Source organism: Phoca vitulina, unplaced genomic scaffold (assembly GCF_004348235.1).
Source record: "Phoca vitulina isolate PV1807 unplaced genomic scaffold, GSC_HSeal_1.0 scaffold2, whole genome shotgun sequence".
In the NCBI taxonomy this organism is placed as follows: domain Eukaryota; kingdom Metazoa; phylum Chordata; class Mammalia; order Carnivora; family Phocidae; genus Phoca; species Phoca vitulina.
Window position 1 is genome coordinate 94341839 of NW_022589705.1, and position 27050 is coordinate 94368888.

The 27050-nt window shown below is 55.4% G+C and overlaps 1 protein-coding gene across 1 annotated transcript in view; it reads right to left on the bottom strand.

The window, feature by feature from the left end:
- The window catches only part of SPSB1 (splA/ryanodine receptor domain and SOCS box containing 1), a 50368-nt gene extending 31937 nt beyond the window's left edge, over nt 1-18431 (bottom strand). The window contains exon 1 of the mRNA XM_032394132.1: nt 18376-18431. The gene's annotated coding sequence lies outside the window, so the exon portion shown is untranslated. The remainder of the gene's footprint in view (nt 1-18375) is intronic.
- Nucleotides 18432-27050: the final 8619 nt, after the last annotated feature.

The window sequence follows — 27050 nt, forward strand, 5'->3', positions numbered from 1 at the left end:
CAGGGGAGACATTCTGGGCCGAGAACCCGGCCCGTGGTGATGGCGTATTTGGGAACCCGAGGGAGGTCAATGCGGCAGGAGCATTTAGGGCAATAATTAGCGAGCATGCGCGTGAGACAGGGTCTGGAGCAGGATGGCCAGGGCCTTGAATGCCACTCTAGGGCGTCAGGACTCAGGCACCGGGACCAGCTGGGGAGGCATCAGATCAGAAAGTTCATCCTGCACCCTGGGCTTCCAGAAAGCACTCTAAACGGAAAGCTCATGAATGTCCCCTCTTGCCACGGAGAGCTTCCAGTCGCTCTGCTTAACGAGAAGTGCTGTGACTCCATAAACATAGCAACCGATGCCCTTTTATTGTCTCAAGGTTTGGGGACCGTGTGCACTGCCCCAAACACTTCCTTGAATGCTTCTTGCTTTCTTTCTTTTACTTTGGAGGAGGCAGATTAAGAACCAGGAAGGAAGGGGGCGTCCGGGTGACTCAGCGGTTAAGCGTCTGCCTTTCCCTCGGGTCATGATCCCAGGGTCCTGGGATCGAGCCCCGCATCGGGCTCCCTGCCCTGCGGGAAGCCTGCTTCTCCCTCTCCCACTCCCCCTGCTTGTGTTCCCTCTCTCGCTGTCTCTCTCTCTGTCAAATAAATAAATGAAATCTTTAAAAAAAAAAAAAAATAGAACCAGGAAGGAAGATTAGAATTTTTTTTTTTTAAGATTTCATTTATTTATTTGACAGACAGACAGAGAGGGAGAGCACAAGCAGGGGAAGCTGCAGAGAGAGAGGGAGAATCAGGCTCCCCACTGAGCAGGGAGCCCGATGCAGGGCCCGATCCCAGGACCCTGGGATCATGACCTGAGCCGAAGGCAGACGCTTAACCAACTGAGCCACCCAGGCGCCCCAGAATATTTCTTTTAGGTAAACAAAATTTGAAGTGCGTTATCAAGCCAAGAAATACCACTTGCAACCAACAGCATGAGAAAGCATTGCTAATTTTTCACCCAGGAAAACAAGAGTAGTGAATACGTAGCCTGCAAGAGGGCGAAGAGAAGCAAAGACAGTAATATATGTGAAGAGGCCAACATTTCCCAGCACACAGTGGGTCCTCAACTCAAACAGTACCAGATGTTCACACAGACCTCACCACGAGGGGGACACTTTGAGGCACTTTGCCCTTGACACATATTAATGCATTAGCTGGCATAATAATTATTGGTCACATGATCGGTGGTCAAATCCAAACTCCAAAGATCATCTTCCAGCCACTGACCACAGAACCAGAGAACCACCACCTTCTTTTAAAGCACAAAGAGATCTTAAAGACCACCCAGTCAAAATGCTTCGTTTTATAAAAGGGTACTGCTGCTGTGATAGATAGTATGGGGCATCCTCAAAAAATGAAACAAAATTACCAGTAACATTCAACCCAGCAACTCCACTGCTGGGCATATGCTCAAAAGAATCGAAAACAGGATCTCAAGCAGATATTTGCACAGCCACGTGCACAGAAGCACTATTCACAACAGCTAAATGGTGGAAGCAAGCCAAGTGTCCACGGACAAATGAACGGAAAAGCGAAGTGTGGAAGATCCACACAATGGAACAGTATTCAGCCCTAAAAAGGAAGGTCGTTCTGACACGTGTTGTAACAGGGATGAACCTTGAGGACACAACGCCCAGTGAAAGAAGCCAGTCACAAAAAGACAACTACTGATGACCCCACTTCTATGAGGCCCCTAGAGTGGTCAGATTCATGGCCGGGAAGTGCAATGGTGGGCGCAGGGGCTGCAGAACGGGAAGGGGAGTTTGTGTCTCATGGGGACAGAGTTTCAGCTGGGGAAGACGAGACAGTTCTGCGGGTGGATGGTGGCGAGAGTTGCACAGCAGGGCGAATGTGCTTGATGCCACTGAACTGTGCACTTAAAAGTAGTAAAAACAATAAATTTTATGTTATGTACACTTTAGAGGCACCTGAGTGGCTCAGTTGGTGAAGTGTCCGGCTCTTGATTTTTGGCTTGGGTCATGATCTCGGGGTCATGGGATCGAGCCCCGCTTTGGGCTCCGCGCCGGCTGGGGAGTCTGCTTGGGATTCTCTCTCTCCCTCTCCCTCTGCCCCTCCCCTCTGTGCACGTGCGCTCTCTCTCTCTCTCTCTCTCAAATAAATAAAATAAATCTTTTAAAAAATGCTTTGTCTTGTATGAAAATAAGAAAAACCTGAGGCATAGGAAAATTAAGTGAGGAAAGCGGGGTCCCCTCACCCCGAGCTACTAGAACAAATGCTGAACAAGGCGAAGGCGTGTGGCCAGCCCGCCCTGGCCGCGCCCCACCCGCCTCCCTCAGCCAACTGTGGCCAAGGCTATCCACACATGGAGCTGTTTTCCCAGGAGCCAAGCCGGAGGGGGAAATCGGCCCAAGCAGAGATAGAATGTCACCATTTATTTGGCTAACGGGCTCCTTAGACCTCTCTGCCAACCTCCCTTCCTCTCAGAATAAGGAAAAGAAGGGCTTGGCTACTGGCAGGCTGCTTCTGGGCCCAGGCCGTGGGGGGGTCTGGGGAGCCGGGGGGCCGGGGGGCGCTCACCTGCTATTTCACACCGTGGGTGCCTCACAAACCTGACAGGGAGGCAGGACTGGTAGGAGCTACAAGTGGGCTTGAAAAGGAAGATAATTTATGGAAGGCCGAGCCCAAAATGGCTAAGAAGCTGGGACAGGTTGCTGTCCAGGAAATGACTCATGTCTCCCCTGGTCCCTCGGGGCCGCTCTGGGAACAGACGCTGCAACAAGGAGACTAAGGTTCTTGAGGTTCTCACAGGAAGGTGGCTTCCGGCAGATTCCGCTCTGGACTAGGGACCTGCGAGACACCTGGGGTGGCTGGCGCCCCGCATGGGCTGCAAGGGCAGCTCGGTCCTCGCTCCCAGCTCAAGAGCACGGAAGCTGAGTGGAGTGCCACCGGCCCAGGGTGCCGCATGGACTCGTCGCCCTCTCCTGCCACCACCACACTTCCTGTGGCCTCTCACCCTCCGAGCGCTCAGGCTGCAGAATCTAACATGCTGACTTCAGGCCTCAGCCGCTTCAGGAAAGTGCTCTTCTAAAGTCATGACCTCCTCATCAATAAATCGAGCCCCAAAGAGCATCTTCTCTGCCTCTCAACCGCGTGTGAAAATACCGACCACGACCTTGACCTTGAAACACTGGTTTCCTGCTCGGCGAGGCTCCCACCCCAGCTTCCCTGCCGGTCTTCCTCCTGCCCCTTAAACACACATGTTCTTGACGGTCCCTCCCTCCCTGGGGTCCTCTGCTCTCCCGCCTCTAGGGAGCATCTCCCCTTGACCTTGACACATCCAGCAAATAGTATCACTCTAATGGCAACCCTGCCCCCCCCCCCCCCCGCAGCTGCCCCCTCCCCACCCTGACTCAGACGTGGGTCCCTCCCAGCCTCCACATCTTTGCCAATTTCTGTCCTCATCCTCCCCATCGGTCACCCAGATTCAAACCCCTCACACTTCTCTGGACTCCTCTTCTTCTTGGCTTCCCACGTTGGCACCAAATGGTGTAAACTCCTTCCCCCCATAATTGCTCCAATCTGTCCCCACGCTCATGTTTAAGTCACCATCACCGGCAAGGCAACCGCAAGAGTCCCCAGACTGGCCTCCCTGCCTACAGCGTCTCTCCGATCCAGCCCACACAACCAGTCTCCCGTTTAGCTCTCATTTCAATGGCTTTCTTCATTTTGAGAATTTGTAATTCAAAAATGTGTACAAGGGGCACGTATTTTCAACACCTAAAATGAACAGCTGTCAACAGTTTGTCACACTTGTTTCTGGTCCTTTTCCTGCACAATGGTCAAATGGCCAGAGGACTTGAATAGGCAATTCGGGGGAAAAGGTAAATGCAAATGGCAAATACACTTGTATGAAGAGATGCCCGACCTCCCTGGTAGGCAGAGACACACAGAACCGAAGTAATAATGAGCTATCAGTTTGTACCCCCAGGTTTCTACATAGTCAATGCAGAAATCATGCCTACTCCTGGTGGGGAGAGAGGAGAGGACGTCCATGTGGCCGGTGTGGTCTGAACTGGCGCAGCTTTGGGGAGACAAAATCGAAACAGAAATCATCCCAGCAATTACACTCCTGGGGCTTGGGCCCATAAGAATGAAAGCGCCCATACTCAGGCTGTGTGCATGGGGTGTTTATTACAGAAGCACTGCCATTGTCCGCTGCTCCAAATTAAGTGTATTGTCCTTGATGGAAGTGTCATCAGGAGGACAACTCCAGAACATCTGTACTATGAACCACTGCGCAGCAATTTAAAAAATAAGGTTTACCCTACAACCCAGCAATTGCACAGCCAGGCATTTATCCAAAGGATACAAAAATAGTGATTCGAAGGGGCACCTGCACCCCAATGTTCATAGCAGCAATGTCCACAAGTGCCAAACTACGGAAAGAGCCCAGATGTCCATCGACAGAGGAATGGATAAAGAGGATGTGGTCTATATATACAATGGAATACTACTCAGCCATCAAAAATATGAAATCTTGCCATTTGCAATGTAGTGGATGGAACTAGAGGGTATTATGCTAAGCGAAATAAGTCAATCAGAGAAACACAAGTATCATATGATCTCACTGATACGTGGAATTTAAGAAACAAACAAATGAACATGGAGGAAGGGAAGGAAAAATAAAATAAGATGAAAATAGAAAGGGATATAAACCACAGGAAACAAACTGAGGGTTTCTGGAGGGGAGGGGCTGGGGGGATGGGGTAACTGGGTGATGGGCATGAAGGAGGGCACGTGATGGAATGAGCACTGGGTGTTCTATTCAACTGATGAGTCACTGAACTCTACCCCTGAAACTAATAACACACTATATGTTAACTAAATTGAATTTAAATAAAAAATGAAAATTAAAAAAAAACAAGGTAGACCCATACCAGTGATCCTGGAGGCATTTCCACGTGCATTTAGAGAGAAGAGCAATGGGGAATATGGAAGGCGAACCCGTTTTAACGAAAGAATGCTGTCCCCAAAGATAATGGGCAGGCAGGGAGGTGTGGAGCTCTCTGGGGTGTATTAACCTTCAACAAAAGGGTTATGTTAAAGTAAAAACAACTAGAAGATAACACTGTTGGAAAGGATGTGGAGAATTGGAACCCCTGTACCATCTTGGTGGGAACATAAACGTGGTGAAGCTCTTGCAGAAAACCGTATTGCAGTTCCTCCAGAAAACTAAAAATAGATTTACCAGACGACCAAGCAACCCCACTTCTGGTGATATACCCAAAACAACTGACGGCAGGGTCTCAAACAGACACTTATACGCCTGTGTTAACGGCAGCATTGTTCACAGAGCTAAAAAGTGGAAGCAACATGAGCATCCCTTGATGGGTGAACGGAGAATCGAAATGTGGGACACGCACACAACGGAGTACTATTCAGCCTTAAACAGGAAGGAAAACCTGTCACACGCAGGAGTGCGTATGGCGCTTGAGGACGGGATGCTAAGTGAAATAAACCAGACATGAAAAGACGAGGATTGTATGATTCCACTTACCCGAGGTTTCCAGAGGAGTCGGATTCTTAGGGACAGAAAGGAGAATGGCAGTGGGGTGGGGGCGGGGAATGGGGATAACAGAGAACACTTCCATGATGAAAAATAAATAAATTTTAAAAATGATTTTTTAAAAAGCTATTCTATTAAAAAAAAAAAAGTGTCAACAGGCAGGAAGGAGTCCAGAAGGGGAGACTGCTGCCATCGGGGGGTTAGGACAGCAGGTTCTCACCCACCCCATGCCCAAAGGACAAACTTCCAACCTAAGCACAGGTATTCCAGAAGAATCTGGTGGTATGCTGGAAGGCAGCAGAGGCCTATAGACGGACACAGCCAGCGCGAGGGACCTCACAGGGACCTCACAGGGTCCATCCCGACTTCGTTCTTCTCCTCCCTCCCTCTGAGCTCCCACCTGCTGATCCCAGCCGGAAGCCAGAGGGAAAGGGAGACCCTCAAGGTGTTCCACTGGTGCAGCCCCTAGGGCTGGGGGCAGCACGGGGCACGGCAGAGAGTGATCTGGAAGGGTGTGGGAGCCCCAACATAAGCCCCAGGACTATTTCTCTAAAGCAAAGTACAATAGAGTATAATACAGTGTGTCACCATTTCAGGGAGAAAGAGGAAAAGAGTGTATTACATGCATGGTTACATATGCACAGCAGATCTGGATGGACCCCTCCCCAAGAAAATGATTATACTTGACGCTCTATGGAGGGGACCGGGGTGTCTGCAGAACAGGAGCCGATGGGGGGAGACTTTCCACTATCTACCTTTGGAATTTTGAACCCTACAAATGATTCAAAATGTTACAATTTTTGCTTATATTAAAAATTAGAGGGGCGCCTGGGTGGTTCAGTCGTTAAGCGTCTGCCTTCAGCTCAGGTCATGATCCCAGGGTCCTGGGATCAAGCCCCACGTCGGGCTCCCTGCTTGGCGGGAAGCCTGCTTCTCCCTCTCCCATTCCCCCTGCTTGTATTCCCTCTCTCACTGTGTCTCTCTCTGTCAAATAAATAAAATCTTAAAAAAAAAAATTAGAAATAGGGGTGCCTGGGCGGCTCAGTTGGTTAAGTGTCTGCCTTCAGCTTAGGTCATGATCCCAGATCCTGGGATCGAGCCCCGCATCGGGCTCCCTGCTTGACGGGGAGCCTGCTTCTCCCTACTCCCCTGCTCGTGCTCTCTCTCTCTCTCTCTCTCTCAAATAAATAAATAAAACTTAAAAAAAAATTAAAAAAAAAAATTAGAAATAGGTGCACCTGGGTGGCTCGGTCGGTGAAGCGTCCGACTCTTGGTTTCAGCTCAGGTCATGATCTCATGGGTCATGAGATCGAGCCCCGTGTCGGGCTCCGTGCTTGGCGGGCAGCCTGCTTGAAGATTCTCTCCCTCTGCTCCTCCCCCCTGCCACTCTCTATCAAATAAATAAAGAAATCTTTTTAAAAATGAGAAATAGGGGCGCCTGGGTGGCTCAGTCATTAAGCGCCTGCCTTCGGCTCAGGTCATGATCCCTCGGTCCTGGGATTGAACCTCGCACTGGGCTCCCTGCTCGGCCAGGAGCCTGCTTCTCCCTCTCCCACTCCCCCTGCTTGTGTTCCCTCTCTTGCTGTCTCTCTCTCTCTCTCTCTGTCAAATAAATAAATAAATAAAAATCTAAAAAAATAAAAAATAAAAATGAGAAATAAAATTGAATTTTTAAAAGAAAAAAGAAAGAAATTAGAATGGTGGCTGCCCAAGTTTGGGGTGTGTGTGTGTGTGTGTGTGTGTGAGAGAGAGGGAGTCGTTGTTTAATGAGGACAGTTTCAGTTTTACAAGATGAAGCGTTCTAGAGACGGATGTTGCCAGTGGATGTAAAACCCCGTAAACGTGCATAATGCTACTGAACCATACACTTAAAAACGGTTAAGATGTGCTCTGGACTCTCAGGGTGCGTCCCCCAGAAATGCGTAGGTTGAAATCCTAACTCCCAGTGTGATCATATGAGGAGAACAGCCTTTTGGGAGGTGCTGAGGTCAAGAGGGCAGAGAGCCCCGATGAATGGGGTTAGTGCCCTTCTAAGAAGAAACCCCGGAGGGATGACTGATCTCTCCGCCAGGTGAGTATACATCAAGTCAGCTGTGTGCCGGCCAGGAGAAGGGTCTCGCCGCTCCCACCTGCCAGCACCCTGATCTCGGACGTCCAGCCTCCAGAACCGTGAGACATGTCTACTAACCGGTTAAGCCCCCCGCCTGCGGTACTCTCTTATAGCAAAGCCAAGATGACTAAGACAGATGGTAAAGTTTATTATGCGGATTTCTCTGCAACGTGAAAATAAAAAAAGAAGGCTGGAAAGACATGCTCCGGGTTACCATCAATTTGGGGTGGGGATAAGAGAGACAAAAGGGAAGCGGGTCGTAGGCAAACGCGAAATACGCTCCCTAACGTGTCCGCCTGAAGATACCAATGTGTGCGTCTCATCAGCCCAGCACGGTCAGGCGTCAGCAGGTTCATGTGGGGACCTCAGGATCAGGTGATTCGTACTTCTTTGTACTGACGTATCACGTATCACTCAGAGTCTTCACAATGAGTGCACATTGTAAGCAGGCAAAATAAAGCTATTTTCATGGTGGAAAAAATTACATACAGAAAAGCACGAGGGTTGAAAGCACCAAACCCCAGATTTTTTTCTGTGCAGAACCGACAACTGTAAGCAATGCTGATTCAGATCGAGTCACGTCTCCTGGGAGCGTCTTGTGAAAAAAGCCCCAGCAATATGCACATGCCATCTCCTTCAAAGGTGCGTGATGTCTGTCATGACGTCCTCACTCTAAAGCCTTTGGTGGCTCCATCCTGCCTGTAGGCTCAAGTCCAAACTTCTGAGCTGGGCCCCACAGGCTGTTTCCACACTCACCTCAGCCCCCTTTGTCACAGAAAGGCTCACTCTCCCCAGCTCCTCCCAGCCCTGCTGCCCCCCATTCGGCTCACACACCTGTCAATGTCAGGTCACCCCACTCACCTACCTGGGAGGCTGTCACTACAGAACCAGGTGACTCTCCGGAATCCCCTGCAAGTTCCACATCACCTTGAGAACAACAACTAACTAACTAACTAACCCACCAACCCACCAACTACAAGGTGCAGTCCCTTTCCTCTCCATGAACTTGTTAGTCTGTGTTATGCCCTGCCCTAACTCAGACACCTAGCAATGGTTCAACAAACTTTGGTGAGAAAGGCTACCTGCCTACCCAGGACAGTGGTGTGAGACCCACGCAGACCGTCTGGTTTCTCTTTCTCGGCCCAAACGTGGCCACCTGCTCGTGGGCCACTCCGAATCAGCTGTCTGTCACTCAGGGCAACTTTCCTCCCTAGCCTCTGGGAATCAGTCCCGGAAAAGGCTCCAAAAGCTTCATACCACCAAAGTTTTGGGAGGAAAACGTCTGTAGAGTGACACCACCCACAGAATGTTGTCCACAGCCCTCCCATCCACACCCAAGCTCACTGTCCTTCCGGCCGTTCATCCAAGGTCTCCCAGACTCCAGCACTGCTTTCTGGTTGGCTGTGAGGCTCACCTTCCAGAACACTCTCCACCCCACTGTTCCGTGCCCTCCTCTTACATCCCACCCACTGTCCCACATCGCCGTTCCTGAACACTCCATCACTCTCTGCCTGTAAGCTCATTCCGTCCTGCCCTGGCGTGAAGTCCTCCGCCCGGGGTGCATGCCCTCCATCCACTCCGGATTTCACCTCTGCCTCCCTCTTCAGCTGTGTCTCCCCATCCAGGAACCCCTCAACTGGTGGCACCCAACCCTAATGCAGAACCACCCGTGTACATTCTTATACCTTCGGGACTCTTCTAGCTTCCTGCCTGGGATGCCTCCCTTACCGCCCTGCCCCCCGGGGATTCTCCTATACTCGGTCAGAGGGCCAGCACAACTTGCTACCACGATCAGCGATCCCAGAAAATGCAGGTTCCACGCTTACTAGCTTAATTAAGAGCAGTGGTTCTCAATTGGGGTGATTTTACACCCCCCCCGGGGGACATTTGGCCATGTCTGTGGCCATGGCTATGACCAGGGGTGGGAGGTGCCCCATTGGTACCCTAAATATCCTCCAGAGCAAGGACAGCCCCCCCCATCAAAAAGTTATCCTCCCCGTAATGTCACCAGTGTCCCAGTTGAAAAGCCAGAGAGGAACGGACGCAGTGCCCCCCGGACAAAACTGTCTTCATGTCACCGTGGCCAGAAGCACAACCCAGGACACCCGCATCTGTGACTCTATCAGGGCGAGGGGGAGGCACCTCAACTCCATGGCTCTCCCGAGCCAGGAGGGAAGTGACCGAGCAGAAACTCCATCCTGACACCATCCCCAGCCCTCTGTGTCACCTGAGTGAGACATTCGACCGCCATGGGCCTTAGGTTTCTCCAGCTATAAAATAAAGCGTCGAAGGAAAACTCGCTTCCGAGTTGGGGGAAATAGGGGACTCCTCCTGGAGTCACAAAGTCCATTAGCATCCTCAAGGCTCGGAGAAAGGCTCGGAGTGTCCTCCTACAGGACAGACACTGGCAGGTGCTGGTTAACTGGTGCTTCTGTACCTGAGAGAAGGGGACATTCTTCCTGCAGCACATTTTCCCACAACGCTGCCAGGCACTCCGGTTCGCAGGGCTCTGAATCTTGCAGCGCTGCTTTGTGATTCTACGATGAGCAGGGCCCGGACTCCTCCCGCTGCTATGATCGTCTGGCTCTAGAGGAGTTGGTGCAAGAATGTGCTGGAGTTGGGGGTGCTCTGCTAGGTCAGGGAAAGGGACATTTACCTGCTCCAGCTCCACAAACTCTCTGCAGGGTCCACGCCATACCCCCGAATCCCACAAGCATATCTTGCTGGAGTACTCATTTGTGAATGCAAGGTCAGGGGCTTGCTTTTTGGTGGGTGAGCCACGCTGGGCCCCATCCTCTTAATCCAGGCCGGGGTTTGGCCAACGATGACCCATGGGCCAGTGGGACCACTGTCAGTTTTTGTCAATAAAAAAGTTTTATTGGTACACAGCCATGCCCTTTTGTTGACATACGATCTCTGGCTACTTTCCTCCTCGCTATGAGTAGTTGCAATGGAGAGATCACATGGTCCACAAAGCCTAAATATTTACCATCTGGCTCTTAGAGTTTGATGACCCTTGGTCTAGGCCTTAGGAAATGGTGTCTACCGTGGAAGAAACGGACCAAACCTCTCCCCCAAATTCCTCCAAGGGCCCGTTCCACCAGGCCCAGGCCCCCGCATCCACGTGCACGGGATGACACATGATGCCCAAGCACAGAGCGGGGCCAGGATGCTGCTGTCTGCCACGCCATCCCCACCCACGCCCTCCTTCCCCGGGGCACCTTCCCAGGCCCGCTTCCCCACCACAGCCTTCCCTGGACCCTGGGGATGCCCCCTCCCTTCACAAACCAGAGCCCCATTCACAGCACCATGTACCAGCCTTTTTTGGTTATGCACCAGATTAGCAAACCTTTAAGCATATATCCCCCAAAAGATATATTATGCATACACGATACTCGTTTCTGTATCAATAGATGACATACATTATGAAAACACACATCAAAAAAATAGAAATTAAACAGGAAGAGGTTAAAAAAAAAAAATCAAGCTACGAATTTCTGCCCGCACCCTGGCAGACCATCTTAGGAGAGGCACTCTGGAGGCTGAGGGTTCCCAGCATCACCAACACCCGCAGGTGCTCAGGCCTCGAGGTCGGGGGCTAGGCTTCTTTCCCAGCAAAGGGGAGTGGCTTGATCAAAGGACGAGCAATCATCCTGCTGCCCACCCAACCCTGAGCACCTGTCCCAGAGGACCCCTGGGTTGGGGGAAGCTCAGGGTCTGCAAACCCAGGAGCCACCTGGCTGCAGGCAGGAAGCAAAGGATTAGGGACCCCCCCAACCCAGAAAACGCACTAGCTCCCTCCCTCAACAGCAAGCACGGCCACTGTGGCACATCCAGGGGGATTTTTGTGTTTTGACTCAGAGGCAATAAGTCTTTCAAATTAAGCCAACGCAGACTGAAGTGCAGTAATGAGGAAAGCCCCTTGGACACAGCCAGCTTGGGGTTCGCACCTCTGCCAGGCCGGGGAGGGAAGATGGTGGGCGAGCGGGGGTGGGGAGCAACCTGAGGCTCCCTTCTGGGAGGTGTCTCCTCTGGCACGGCAGCTTTGAGGGGTTCTCAGACCTACCCCCAGTTCTCACACTGGGCCTCCGGCAGCTCCCACTGCAGTCCTCCCAGGCCAGCCCACCCACCAGGAAAACACTGGGCCACAGGCAGTGACCCCAGGGGGGCTGAGGTCCCATCACTCCCCTTCTCGGCCTTAGCCACTTGGCTCAAGGGGTGGTTTGGGGCGCCCACTCGGATGCCACCCACTGACCTTCTGTGGGCACTTCAGGGGGTTCCCACAGGGTGGTCTGGTGGCCCCCCTGGCACAGGCTCAGAAAAGTGACCTGAGCAGCCCTTGGGGAGTGCTGGGACCAAACCCAGGTCTTCCCCAGCAGGCCCGCGGGGTGACGCCTCATTCCCCAGGAAATCACAGGCGCGCCAACAGTCCCACCCACCAAAGGCAGGGAAGGACAAACTCAGCCCCACAGAGAACATTCCGCGTGACCTCTCCAATGCCAGGGGCCAGCCCAGCCACAGCCCTGGGGACCGACAGAATGCACTCTGACCTCAGGAACCCCAGACCTCTTGTAGCATCTTCTCTCTCCCGGGAGGAGTCAGGGCAGACGCGGGGACACAAATACATCTTCCCTCGAGCTTTATGAAGCAAAAAATTCAACCGCAGGGAGCTTAGTGCCAGCCCAGGAAGCAGGGCCACCCAAGTGAAAAGGCGGCCTGGCCTCACCGGGCAACTGGCTGCTTTTCGAGAAACACACCCTGCTCATCCGCCACAAACATCAGCCTGCAGCTAAGAGGGAAGCGAAGGCCACAGCTCCCTGGTAAGATGAGGGCCGCCAGGATGAGGATGCCGGGCTTCAACTCTGCCACCCGAATTGGTCCCGATGGCCTCCCAGGGAGAGGAGCATGAGAACAAGCACGGGAGCCCGCCACCGAGGAGGCAGGAGCAGGGGCGGGCCTCCCCTGACCCCCGGCCGTGCGTGGAGCCCACTCCTGAGGTCCGGACTGCCCGCGCCCTCCCAGCCGGCCACCAGCCCTGCCCAGGCCCTGCGCCGTGCCGCCTCACTCATCCCACTGTGCTGCTTCCCTGCTTGGAACCATCTGGTGGCGTCCGTGAGACAGGTGGTGTACTGAGCGACCACGATGTACCAGGCACAGGGCCACCTCAAAAACAACGGTCAAACTCTCACATATAAGAGCGTCTCATGACCTGGTTCTGACTACCTTTCTGACCTCATTCCCAATCCTTCCCTGCCACCAGCCTCGCCCACCAAACAAACACAACCACCTGATGAAAACAGGCACGGGGTCCCTAACAAGTTGGGGTGGGGGTCTGACTCCTTTGCCCACAGCCGGCACCTCGATTCTGTCTAGGAGGGCTCCCCCTCCCTGCTCCCGGGGTCCTGCTCTACTCCAGGCTCTAGGGGTGGGGACCCAGGCTCAGGCGACTACATCAGGGCATCACCCACCCCCGTGACAGTGAGGGTGCACACCAGTCAGAACCGATCCTGGCACGTTGGTTTAAATGACCTTCTGAGAACCAGGCCAGAAAGAAAGAAGGCAGATGCTTAAAGGGCGAGAGGCACTTGCCGATGCCAGGGTTTGAGCCTCTGGATCCAGCTATGCCTGAAACCTCCTGACTTTTGAGCTGCTTCATCCAGTTCAGCAAACCAGTTGCTTTTTGCTTAAAGCTATTTAGACCTGGGTTGTCTGTCCTTTGCAACTGGGAAAGTCCTAATCGACTCACAAGCCAAGCTTTTTGAAGACCACTTTTTTGCTCATACTGTTTCTTCCACCCGAGCATCCTGGGGTTACCAGGCTTCTTTTCACGGAGACTTTGAAACCAGACTCAGGTTCCCTCTGGAAAGCCTCTGACCTCCTCCCCTACTCTGTGCCTCTCAGTACCTGTGTGTTCTTTCCATTCATTAACCGGTTTCTCGAACATGTGCTGAGCACCCAAGCCCTGCCCGTTGGTTGGCTTGCTCCAGGGGGAGATACTGTGGCTGGTGTTCTTTCCTGTCTTCCCCTCCTTGAAGCAGGGACCAGGCTGCTGTAGCACCCAGCCCAGAGCTTGGTACACAGCAGGTGCCAGATAAATGTCAGCTGAAGGAGGAAGGAACAACCTGGGCTCACAGCGGCGTACCTTATCCATGGACATGTTACATACAAAATTTCTGGTGGGGCAGAAATCCAAGCCTGTCCAGGAGCAAACCCCGTCAGGCCTACCCTCAATCCATCCAGAACCCAGCCATCCTACCACCTCACTGTCCCCTCCTGGGCCCCAACACCAGCCTCCTCTGCCCAGACTCTCCAGTGGATCCCCCCGCTGAAAGGCAGGTGTCTCATAGTGGTCCGCAGGACCTCACAGCCCAGCCTCCTGCACCCCCTCTCCCCTTCCACATTCTGTCCTGCCTCCTTGGCCTTCTGGCTGTTCCCGGCACATGCCAAGCCCCTACCTCTGGGCCTTTGCACATCCCAAGCCCTCTGCATGGTACCAGGTGCCCTGGGCCTGGGTACCCGGGTGGCCATACCCTCACTTCCACCAGACCTCCACTCGAAGGTCGCCTCATCACAGAGGCCTTTCCCAGCTACGCTACTTTTTTTTTTTTTTTTAAGATTTTATTTATTTATTTGACAGAAAGAGAGATAGCGAGAACAGGAACACAAGCAGGGGGAGTGGGAGAGGGAGAAGCAGGATTCCCACTGAGCAGGGAGCCCGATGTGGGGCTCGATCCCAGGACCCTGGGATCATGACCTGAGCCGAAGGCAGATGCTTAATGACTGAGCCACCCAGGTGCCCCCCAGCTACCCTACTTTACATGGCAAACGTTCTCTGCCCCCAGCACTCCTGTCCCTGTACCCCACTCAGCTCTTCCCTACAGCACCTTCCGATGACATTCTTGATTATCTGCTTAAGACCTGTTTCCCAGTGAGAATACTTGCTTCGTAAGGGCAGGTGTCTTGTTCACCTCTATGTTCCGGGGCCTGGTACACAGCAGGTGCTCAATGAATACCTGTAGAATGAGTGAGCAGCTCCTTCCATTCTATGGTGCCACCTTCCACATTGCCAAGCTCCACAGAAATGCCACCTACACGGACCGCCTCCCGGAAGGTGGAGTCAGGCATCCCCCTCTCTGTCCCCTATCGGCTCTGGAACCTTCCCCCAACGGATCTGCAGCTTCCCTGCCCCCACTTGCCTTCCAGCCCCCTCATTCCTTGAGAACCCAGTCTCCAAACACGGCAAGAGCTCACCTCTAAAGAGCCCAAACCATCCCTAGTGTGCAGGGCAGGCGAGTGCCCAGGCAGCAGGAGACAATCTTGGCCCCTTTCCTCGGCCTGCACCCGCTGTTCTTTCCTGGAAAACCCCGAGTCAGCAGCAGGAGCAGAAGCAGCCTCCGCCAGCTGCCATACGCTGAGCCCTGGGGTCCCAACTTCAAGGATCCACACAAGCCCTCCATTCAGGGGCGGCAGCTGGAAGGTGGCTGGGCTTCCAGACGGAACTCCCGCAGCCCCCCACCGCCCCCCACTGCCCGCCTGGCACAGACCCGCTCACAGGGCACCTCCCACCCCAGCCTCGTCCCTACCGCCCCCACCCACTCCGGTTTCCAAGAAGGAATGTGTCTGGTCTGGACCCGACAATGCTGGCCCCGTGACACTGGGAGAACAGACCGATTGTCCCAAACGCGACCGTCTGGCCAGTGTCGGCTCAGAGAGGTCAAGGATCGCAGGAGTTATCATCACAGTGGGCTGGGCCTTCCCGGGGGTCCCCCCCGGGGGGGGGGGGGGGGGGAGGCTGGGTGCTGGGAGGGGCTGGCCACCTCCTCCTCCCACCGGGAGCCACACACAAAGTTCCCTTTATGGGAACACGGCAGCCGGGCGCTGGCTGTTCCAGCCTCAGGGAAACCAGGTTTGGGTTTTCTCCGAGGGCACAACCAGGCCTTTGTCTTGACTTTGCCCCATCCCCACCCGTCTGGCCTCCCTGTCGGGGACACAGTGTCCAGGACCCAAGCCCTTCCAAGCGGACCCTTCTGAGGCTGGGCCCAGAGACACCAGAGGACGGCAAGGCACGTGCAAACAGCACCGAACACAACCCACGTTCCCCACCAGGACCTCCCTGAGGACCTACTATGCGGTGAGCAATGGGACGGCGGTGGGACCCGCCACAGAGGAGGGCAGCAGATGTGACCACAGCTAATCAGGACACAATTCGTTGCCGTGAGGGAATGCGCAGCCCCACTGTGTGTCGGCGCCGCGCCCGCAGTGGGTCCACACGGTGAAAAGAACGAAGTGCTGCCCACCCGAGCCCATCCCAGCTGCATCGAACACATCAACTTGCAACTTGCTAAGAGAAACATGAAGGTGTGATTATCCACCGGGATTTGGTCCCCTGCTTTGGCACGCATAAAAGATATGCCCTAAAAAATGTAGGAAAAAGAAACAGAGAAAACCCCCAGGAATTGTCCCTGAATGGAGCAACCAGGGATTCTGGAGCTGGACTTCGGGTGCCCCACCCCCGGCTGGTGCGCATCGAGCCTGACGTGACCCCCTGCCCTGGGGTCTGTATCCTGGTTCTCCTTCCTACAGAAAAGTTCCCCCCGAACTTCCCACCGGCCACAGGGAGGAAGGAAGGGAGGAGGCCCACAGCCCACGGCTCTGAGGCCCCGCACTGCACGGCACCCCCATCTGTGAGCATCGCAGCAGACCCTGACTCCTCACCCACTGGACGCCCAGCAGGAGCGTCGGTGGTGTGGACACAGCCTTGTCTCATGGAGGCTGGATCTGCAAAGGCCACTTCCCCAGAATCCGCCCAGCGGGGCCCTAGGCGCCCAAAGACACAGGCAGCCAGCTGTGAGAAAGAGACCACCTCCTCAAGGGGAGATGGGTCTGGTGTTCTCCATTCTCTGCTTTGTGCACATCTGGATCCCAAGACTAAAAATTAAGCCCAAGTTAAGCCCTCCATGGCAGACAGGGCTCCAGGCCCAGGTGAGGGGGCAACGCAGCCCAGCACTGCCTTCTGGTCATCAGGAGATGTCGAGCGGGGACCTTTGGGGTCATCCTTGGCACCCGGGCTACGTGGAAGCATCTTCCAAGATTCACCGTGATCTCCGCCTGCAGGCCCTGAGGGATGGCTCCCCAAGCCAGCCAGGGGGGGAAATGGAAAAACCCCAGTGATTTTTTGGAAGGAACGTCCACTGCTGAGCATTAGGCAGAGGGGCTGGAGGGCCAGAGAGGGGCCTGGTGGAGCCGCCCATCCCCGTCAGCTCCAGCCCAGCAGGAACTGGTCTGTTCCATCCAGACGGTCAGAGCCGCCAGCCCAGCCGGGGCACTTCATGGAGAGGAAAAGGTCGGATGCTCAGACAGAGGGTCAGGAGTGTGGATTTCCCCTTTCCAGTACGGCAGAGGGGAGGAGGGGCTGCTGAGGTGGTGAGGTCCTCGGAGGCCAGAGCAGGGGTGGGGTGGGGTAGGGCGGGGCACCGTGCCCCCAGACATTCGCAGCCCCTCCACAGACAGCATCAAAGAGGGACAGCCAGACACTGTCACCACGGGGAAGGTCACATGGGGGTCAGTGCCGGCAGCACGGGAAGGGAGTGACCTATTTCCAAGGCCCATTCAGGAACCTCCCTGCAAGCCCAGACGTTTGACGCAGCCAGACGACAAAGGAAAGGGGGCTGGGGTGGGGGGGCTGGAGGTGTCTGATGGTCCAACACAGCACTCCCCCCCATCACGGGGGTCCCCACAGCTGCACCTCCACCTCCTGCTGACCGTCGGAGTGGCCAGAGCAGGGCTGACCACAGCACAACGACCTGCCACCTTGCTCTGGTTCTCCTGGCCCTCTGGAATATTCTGCCAGTTTTCAGCCTTGGTGGAACCAGAGGCGGTCCTGGCCTCCCCAGAATGTTGGCCCAGGACCCTGTAAGCACACCTCTCCCCAAGAATTACACCATTTCTCATACAGCTTTGAGGAACACTCGTCACCCTGGGCCTTAGTCATAGACACCTGCTCCCATTCAACCATCGGTCAGGACTCGGTCAGGTCACCATTCGAACTGGGGAGGAAAAACCAACGCAAATCTACGGAAAACCTGTGAACATCAGAGATGGGTTCAAAGCCCGGCTCTGCCCCTTCCCCAGCGAGGACCTGAGATGTTCTGGTCCTCCGTTGCCCCATCTGCAAAAGGAGGCCAAGAACCCTATCTGTGTCACAGGGTGGTTTCGGGGTTAGGTGATGGTGCACACGCGTCCCGGTGCCTGGTTCGTACCGAGCGCTCCTGAAAGGAAGCCACAGAGACGGGTCCAAGGCAAAGAAGGAGCTCAGGCACCAGGGACTAAGTCCCAGGGATTTGGGTCATTACTAAAGAGCTACCACATCCCTGCCGCATAGGATGGGAGCTCAGCGGAGCAGGTGCTGAAAGCCCCTGCCCATCGCTATTCCCAGGCGTGCGGTACCCGGGATGGCTCTGCCCTTCTGCACAACAGACACCTCATGGCTGCTCTGTGATTGGGCTGGAGGCCGCAGAGCCCAGCTGTGACCACACCTGGCGAGCACGGACCTCGCTGTTGCTGTCGTTCACTCCCCGGCCCCACTCTGCCCGGAACGGCCACCCGGGTTACCCACCGCAGCTGAACGAACCTCCCCCCTGAACCCGACCGTGCCTCTGGCCAGTCCCATGCCCCCATGCTGTCTCTCATGACTCAGGATGACTCACGGTTAACATCGCCGAGATCAGGCTGGTCCTGGAGTCCACGGCAGGGTCCGGTGACCGTCGGCAGCTTATTAAAAAAAAAAAAAAAAGGTGACCCTTCCTCTCTGTGGGTCTCAGAGGTGATCAAGTACAGTACTAATGAGCTGCCGTAGTACTGCCTCCCTCACGGCTCCTCACGGCTCCTCACGGCTCCAGCAGCCCTCCTACCCACGTTTAGCCAAATAGTAAGTGTTCCCCAAAGGTCTGCAGAGCCGAGCTGCCCAGACACCTCCCCGGCAGGTACCAAGGCGATGGCCAGAGGTCAGGGCATGCATGCAAAAGTCACACGGGGTCTGCTCTCTCCCCGCCCTGGGGCTTGGAGGACACCCTGTGCCATCCAGGATATTTGGAAATTCCACCACACACATGCTTAGAGCATCGGCTAAGCCCTAGGAATGCAAACCACCTGGGATGCCTCCACAGGCTGAACTAGAAAGGTTTAAGGGCTTTTGTCAGGTGTGGGGGTGGGGGGTCAGAGGAGAAGGTTCCAAGGGGGACAGGGCTGTGTCCAGCACCTGTAGGCACACTGATGCCTTGTTCAGCCAAAGTGTGTCCCTTGCCTTGGCCTGGGGAGTGGGTCAGAGACTCAGGGAGTCTGAGATGTGAACGGAGCAGAGGAGAAGATGCCTGTTTTAAAGGGGGAGAGGGTCTTCTGCTGGAGCCTGGGGGGGTGACCCCTCCCAGTCACACCAGCCTTTCATGAGCAGAGCATCCCATAATTCCATCCCACCTCAACCAGCCACGAGAGCAGGTATGGCCTCAAAACCACCAGCGACATAAATGAAAAATCCGCCCCCAAAGAAATAAGAGACACAGAGCCCATCCTCCAGGGCACCTTCAAAAGGAAGGTCATGATCAGCTGGAGTGGGGCGCAGCCACCTGGGGGTGTGGTCAGCCCCACAGCCGGGATCGAGCCAAGTCTGAAAAACAATCGGCCCATTCAGTCCTGCATGTGCCAGGCACTGTCTCAGGCACCCGGGCTGCCAAACGAGGTAGACAGAGCCCCTGCCCTCATGGAGACAGACAGCCACAGGCAACCTCGCAATATGAGCTGTTTGGATCAAAGACGCTGACTTCTCGGTTGTTGGTGAAAAGGTCGGCTAGCTCGTTCATTCATTCATTCGACAAGTTCCCACTGAGCCCTCGTGGCGTCCCAGCCACGGTGCTAGGACCAAGGTGTCTGCCCTGGGGGGAGTTTCAGCGACTCCCACCACATCTCTCAAGACCTCACGGTGCAGTGCCTCCCGGCTTCCTCACAAGCCCCCAGGATGGGCACTGAGCATGGAGACCAGTCCCAGCTCCATATCACCAGCCCCCTCAGTGACGTGGGGTGAGCCATTTCTCCTGCTCCTGGAGCATTTTTGAGTCTGAATGCCTGAAATACTCGCAAAGCGGAAGGGGGTGGGTACATGCTTCCTCCGAGGGTCAAGGAATAAATTGGGAACACCAGGCAAACCCACTGGGTACAAGATGCCCCATCAATCGAGTGCTCTGGAACAACAAGATGCAAAGGGGTCTCCTGGCTCTCTAGGACCTTCCAAGACCTGCTAGACAAGGGAGCAGGGATACCCACATCTGTAAAGGGCAATGGGGAGGACAGGTGAGAGGAGCTTAAAGCCCAGCGGGGGGGGGGGGGGGGGTGGAGGTGTTGCAGGTAGACCCACAAGATAGAGATGCTCCCGCCACACAGAGGGCGGCCCTCGCCCCAGACACAACAATGGTTGATTATCACCCTCGGGTCTGTTTTGTTTGTGCTGTAACCCCCTGCCTAAAACAATGGCTGGCACATGGCGGGTGCTCAGTAAATATTTGCAGAAGGAGTTTCTGCTGTGAAAATCAAAGAGGGAGGCAAAAAGAAACCAAAGTAGGGGGTGGGAGGTGCCCAGAAACAGCGAGAAAGAGACACCAGCCTGGACATCTGGGATCCCTGGCAGGGGGCTCTGGCCCTGTCCTGAGCAGGTGAGTCTGGCTGTCACAACAGAAGTCATTTGACCCAGGGGGACTGAAAGTCCAGATTCCCCTCCACGTTTTGGAAAAGGAGAGTGTCCTGCCTCTGACCCCAGGAGCAGGCAGGCAGGTGGCCAGCCCAGGGCCAGACCCAGCCAGGGTCCTCCCAGGAAGTCTGGGGCTGGAGGCTTGGGGACAGGCTTCCCACCCAAGGCCAGTAGTTCAAGCAACCACAGGACCAGTGGGTATGGACTCCGGAGCTCTCTCAAAACGGGCTAACCTGTCTCTAACCACCAGGCTGGACAGTGATTTTGAAGCCCCACCCTTCGAGAGGGGGCCCTATCCACATCACTCCCCCACCGAAACCACACCAGCCACACCTGGGACTGGAAGGATCCCACACCTCAGAGCCACATGAAACCCATCACACCCTGGTGCCCCAATCCAATTCCCCCTCTGCCCCATCTCCCCACTCCACATGAGCCCTGCAGGCCAGGCGGCTTCACGCAGCCTCTGACCCAAGACGGTCTCCGCCTCCTCCTCAACTCAATTCAGTGGGGTCCCAGGGAGGGGGTGGAGCAGGAGGGCCCCCGGGACTCTCTTCATCCCTCCTGCCGACCTCTCCTCCTGTCCTTGCACTTCAAGGCCCCAGATGGGGGGTAGCGTGTGAGGTGAAGCCCCCATCTGGTAGGGGCGGGGGGCGTGTTCCATGGGCAGGGTGAAGAACACGAGGCCCGGCCTCCATCCGCCTCCTTTCTGGCCAGCCCGCCAGGTCCACACACCGACCTGCAGCCCGCGTGGCGTTCCTGGGCTCCCCACGCTGCCCCCCGGCTCCCCCCTCTCTGTCCTTACCTACTCCTTAGGGCTTGCCCCAGGACGACCCTCCCCAAGGCTGGGTTCCTGGGCCGGGGGGCCCTCCTATTAGCGCTCCCTGCACCAGTCACACCGTGTTGTAATTACAGCTCAAGTGGCCGTCCCCACCACAGACGGCAAATCCTCCGGGGCAGGCGCCTGCCTCATCCAGCTGCGTCCCCAGCCTGCATGGAATGGGGTGAGCCCCCCGGATGGCGCACGCGCCAGGGAGCAATTCTCTGAATGAAGCAGACAACTGTCCACGGGGCAGCCACCCCACGAGCTTCGTGGAGCCCCTGCGGCGACTCTGCAAGGTGAGTTTTTACAGATGCGGAACGTGAGACTCAAAAAGGCTCCAGGTCAGAAGCCAGAATCCAACCTCATGGTCTTCCCAGGGCACGGGGAGCCTGAGAGCGGAGGTTGGAAGGTGCGTGGCAGGGGCGCCCTGTGGGCCACAGGGGCAGGACCCTGTCCTTGTTCCCGCCCCTGTCCCCCCCCACCCCTGCGGCAACCTGGAGGGCCGGGCAGCCGGAGAGCGACCAGAGGGGGGTGGTGGAGCCCCCCGCTCTGCACGGCGGCCGCGGCCCCGGTGCCCTCGCCCACCTTCGCCCCTCGCCCGCCGGCAGCCCAGGCCCACAGCCCCTCCCCCAGCAGGCCACAGGAAACGCCATCCCTCCCCACGCCGCAGCTTCCCAGAACAAACGCCACGTCTCCCCAACCTGCCCGGAAAGGGAGTGAGTGCACCGGCTTCCTGTGGTCCCCACCTGGCTGTCAGGGGCCGAGCCCGGCCACCCCGCTTCCCCTGGCTCCTGGGGGACGCCCAGTCACCCCGTCTCACCCAGCCTGGGCTCTCCAGGGCAGGCCCCCAGGGTATTGGAAAGTTCCAGAATAGCATGGGCTTAAAAACCCAACGAGGGCAAGGACACAGGGGCAGGACTCCCCTTCGGTCCTGGCCCGTGTCTGTGTTTGCCGTCCGCATGCCCCACTCAGCAACCAGGGCAGAACAGAGCCCGGCACACAGAGGCCTTGGGCCAACATGTGGGATGAAGGGAGGGTCGATGAAGAATAAAAGGCACCCATTCAAGAAGCCTGTGGAACTGCAGGGGCTCCCCTGCCACAGGAAATCAGTTACATGTGGCTTTGAAACGGTCTTTTCCCACCTGGTGACGTGAAGTTCCCGCTCCCGTGTACACACACACACGCAGACCCTCCACCCCTCAGCCCTCGCCCTGGGAAGGCCATGAGTTTTGATTCTAGCTTCCAGTCTGGATCCCAGACAAATTACTTGGCCTCTTGGAGCCTCAGTTTCCACATCTATAAAAAAGAGAACTATAAAAATAGGTTCCCAAATACCTAAACTAGAAATCCCGGAGCCCTTGATTTTGAGGGTATTTATTAAGCACTTCCTATGCGCTGGGCACCATCCGCACTCCTGGTGGTGTGGGATACGGACAGCCTCTTCCGCCAGTGACAGATCTCTTCCCTTCTTCCCTTCTTCCCTTCCTTCTCCCTCTCCAGTTCTTACACATCCTAAGGCTCAGCTTTAACATCGCCTCCTCCAGGAAGCCTTCCTGGATTCGCCTGCTGAGAGTAAACTCTGAATCCCAGCTAAGTACTCTAGAACTCGCTCACCTCTCATTGCCTTTATGACCCTCTGCCTAACAGGATATTGTTTGAGAGTTAACTATATATTTGCCCTCTTCCCTTCCAGAAAGCACACCAAGCAAGTTCTCAAAGGCCAGAACTAAAGATCATAAATTCCGAGGCATGTTCCCTTGGAGCAGGAAGGCACCCCACCTCAGGCCTTGAATCCCAGTTATGGGAAGGACAGCACCTAAGTTCACCCATGTCAACACACTCCATCCATGGGGTACTCTTACACCCCCGTTTCACAGATAGGAAACTGAGGCCCAGATCACAGACGCAGGTGGCCGAGCAGGACTCCAGCCACCTCCACCTGACTCCCAAGCCAGGATCCTAACTGCTCCAGCCCCCACACCCAGACTCTACACAGCTTCCCAAGGTGGCTTCCTCCAGAGGCGAAACCCGTGAACCAGAGACATCACACGGGGCTGCGTTGGTGTCCTGGGGCCGTGGGACGCATATGGGCTCCAAGATGCCCAAACAGTCCCCGATCTCTTGGTAAACAGCAACTGCCCCGAACCCCCTAGTACCCGCTCCATCTATCAGCCCCTTTGCCACAACCTTCACCCCCTCACCCTCCAGCAGCTGAAGGGGTCACGCCTGGGACAGCTGAGACCCCAGGATCCTGCCCCAGGCCGACACAAACGTCTGCCCTGCATGGCCGATGCCCTCGGCAAACCAGCACACTAATATTATCTGGTCACGCCTGTGCGGGAAGACACACCCACGCCCACCCACACCCACCCCTCCTGTGTCCCCTGGGGACGGCCTCTAACGTGCCTGGGCACACCACCCTCTCCAACTCACCTGAAGCAGGCGGCCGGGCCTGCTGGGGAGTGTCTCCTTCCCAGGCCAGGTCCCCTGGGGGGGTGCCCCACGGTGGGTGAGGCCAGCTGTCCCATCTGGCACCGACCCCCCGCCCCCCGCCCAGAGGGCTGAGTGGGGAAGAGCATCGGGGCTGCTGCACCTCTCTGACCTGCCGCACCTGGTCCCCGCTTGTACATGACTAAGCAGTTTCTCCTTCGTAGTCCGCCTGCCAAGAGGCCCCGCGGGCGGTGGAACCGCACCGGGATGCCCGGAGCCGCACGCACTAAACCCATAATTGGCGAGTCCTCTTCTTGGGAAAGAAAACCCCCTCCATGTTTTGTTTTGTTTTGTTTTCCCCTTAAATGAAACAAATCCACCCACGTAGTTACTGGAAACTCAAGCATGTGAAACTGAACCGTTTGCAAAGGGAATTAGTCAGCAAGCCTGTGAGCAGCGCCGCGGTCCCGCCCGTGCTCTCGAGGTTCCCGTCCAGGAGGGGAGCGGGTGGCCCGATGTCCCCCACACTGCAGGTGACGCCCTGGCCGCGGCCGAACACGAGGGCGCATCGACTCATACCAGGTCGAGGGTGAAATGCGCTCCTTACACTTTGTGAAACTCGGCGATGAGAAGCCCTGGCTCAGGAATCAGATCCCACTGCATCCAGTGAGCTGAACCCCTGCGGGTCTCAGTTTCCTCATCTGTAACATGGGGGCAACAGAACCTACCAGAAGCACTGTCAGGATCACAGGACACGATCTAGGTGACGTGCTTTGGGTCTGGCGGCCAATAGGCAGCAATGTGTGGGGACTCTGCGGTAGGTGCCTTTCATCAGGAGCTACGGTGGGTGGAGGACGGCTGTAGGGCTCTATCCCTCCGGGTTCTGTCCCTCTTGCTGCAGTGAAATTGGCCGACTCGATTTCCAGCCCTGCTGCCTTACCCAGGAGGCAGCCTGGGGAGGTGGAGAGGGGCCAGGCCAGACGCCCACAGGTCCAGTCCCAGATTCCTGAGCCCCAAAGCTCCGTGACCCACTGGGCTCCTTGGCCTTGTCTTCCTCACTGTACAGGGAGGGCTCAGACATTGTATTCTGTGTTGTTTCTTTAAAAAACAAAAACCCGGGTGCCTGGGTGGCTCAGTTGGTTAAGCGTCTGCCTTCGGCTCAGGTCATGATCCCGGAGTCCTGGAATCGAGTCCCGCATCGGGCTCCCTGCTCGGCGGGGAGTCTGCTTCTCCCTCTCACCCTACCCCCTCTTGTGTTCTCTCTCTCTCTCTCTGTCTCAAATAAAAAAAAAAAAAAACCCATTAAGTTATTTGCCTACATTAAAAACAAACAAACAAAAAAAACGCCTGGATTCCTGGCTTCTCTTAGGGGGACAAAGAAACGGACACTATAGTGCAGTGGACTCCACTGCCCTGGGTAGGAGAGGCCACTCCCTGACCCAGGACACACGCACTCTGCTTTGCCACAGTCCTCCTCCCTCCCTATAGCCTTCCACCGGGCTCGGGAGCGGGTGCTTCGTTTGCGCCTCCTTCCCAGCCCCTGGGGGCATCTGAGTTTGTGACCCAGTTTAAAACCCTAATTTTATGTAGGAGCATGACCTCAGCCACTTGTCACTAGAAATATCCACAGGAAGTGTCCCTTGGGAAGGTAATTAAAGTCTGATGCTGTGGGCTGATTTTTCTTGGAGAAAAACAAGACGATGTAAGAAGACCTCCGTCCCAGTCTGGCCTAGGGCAGCTCGGGGATGAGATAGTAATGGTCTGAAATTCTTTCATGATTTACTAGACAACAAGCAGAAGCAAGTGTCCGGGGTCCTGCCCTCACTTCCCTAATTTCTTCCCTCTCCTTTTGCTTATGAACCAAAAGAAAACCTCACTCTTGACTCTTACCCCCCTGGGCGTGCAGAAAGTGGGTGGTGGGGGTCAAGATGCTGGGGTGTGGGCCCTTCAGGGGGGGCTCCAGGACGGCTGCTTGCAGAACCGGAAGCCCCCCCCAATTCTCCCAGCTGGCCAACTTGTTTTGTTTATTTGAGGGGGCAGGGGAGGTAGGATTCAGTGGACACAGCCGGATCTACTCACAGCCCAGCAGAGATGTTGAAAATGTCAAGTGAGCATTTGAGGGCATTTTCAAGTTGTCTTGGTCACTCCTGACGGGGAAAACACAAGATTCAGGATCTACAGTTTCTTGCCTCTCCAATAACACATCTTCATTCAGCTTCCACTGAGCATCTGCTAAGGGCTGACCAGCGAGACGCAGCGGGGACAGGCCGACGGGAACCAGTTCTCACCCAGTCTGTGCTCTGGCACCTCCTCTACCTGGGGACCCCTCCTGTGCCCTCTCCTTTGCCTGGCTAAGGCTTCTCTCCTCCAGAAAGGTCTCATCCCCCCGGAGCACCCCAGGCACACCCAAATCACATAATTTAACACGGTGTGGTGACCCAATAGCTCCTGCCTTTTGACCCCACTCCCCATTCCACTAGATCATGGGCCTCTACATGCTCAGAGGCCTCGTGGGGCAGTGATTCAGAGCACAGACGGGGTCTGCATCCAGTCTGACTTCTGGCTGTGTGATCCCAGGCAAGTTATGTGACTTTTTTGGGCCTCAGTTTTCCCATCTGTAAAATGGGCATAATCAACTCCACTTAACAGGGCTCTCGGGAGGAGTACATAAGTTAATGCATGGAAAGTGCCAAGCATGGTGACTGACACATAGTAAGTGCTCAATAAACAGTAAGCAAACTGGTCTAAACCCAGGAGGAAAAGGTGGTCAGTGTGCACAGTCCACTGGGGAAACACATACACAGCCTTGGCCCGGCTTTGGACAATCAGCATGCACTACTGCTGGTCACCTCCCCTTTATATCCTCCAAACAGCCCCAAATTCTGCCTGGGCAGCCTTCAACAGGTGCTTTCCAGGACTGTGCCGCTCAGGGAGATGACAAAGTGCGAGACTGCCCGATCCTCACAAAATGCAGCTCATGAGCTGCTTACCCAAGAAACCTCCAAAACGGTCCTACCTCTATTGCTACCTGTGCTCACAAGACTAGAAACTGCAAACCCCCCCCCCCCCCCGCCCCGGACCCCAGTTCCCACCTGCAGAGCGCGCTGGGTAGCGAGAAATGAATTCGAGGCTGGGCTGCTGGCTGCCCAACTACACAGTCACTAAAAATCATCAGAGTGGACATTTACAATGGTGAACTGCACGGCATGTGAATTTTACCTCAATAAGAATCCTGCATTAGCTCCTACTATATACATTCTGAGCCTTGGAGAGACAGCATCCCACTATAATACCCAGAAAAGTTGGGCTCTACCTGCTTTGTCTTTTTAAAAATGCAGGGGGAACAAGGACACTAAGGAAAAAACTTGGCCATCGCAAGGGCTCCTGTATCT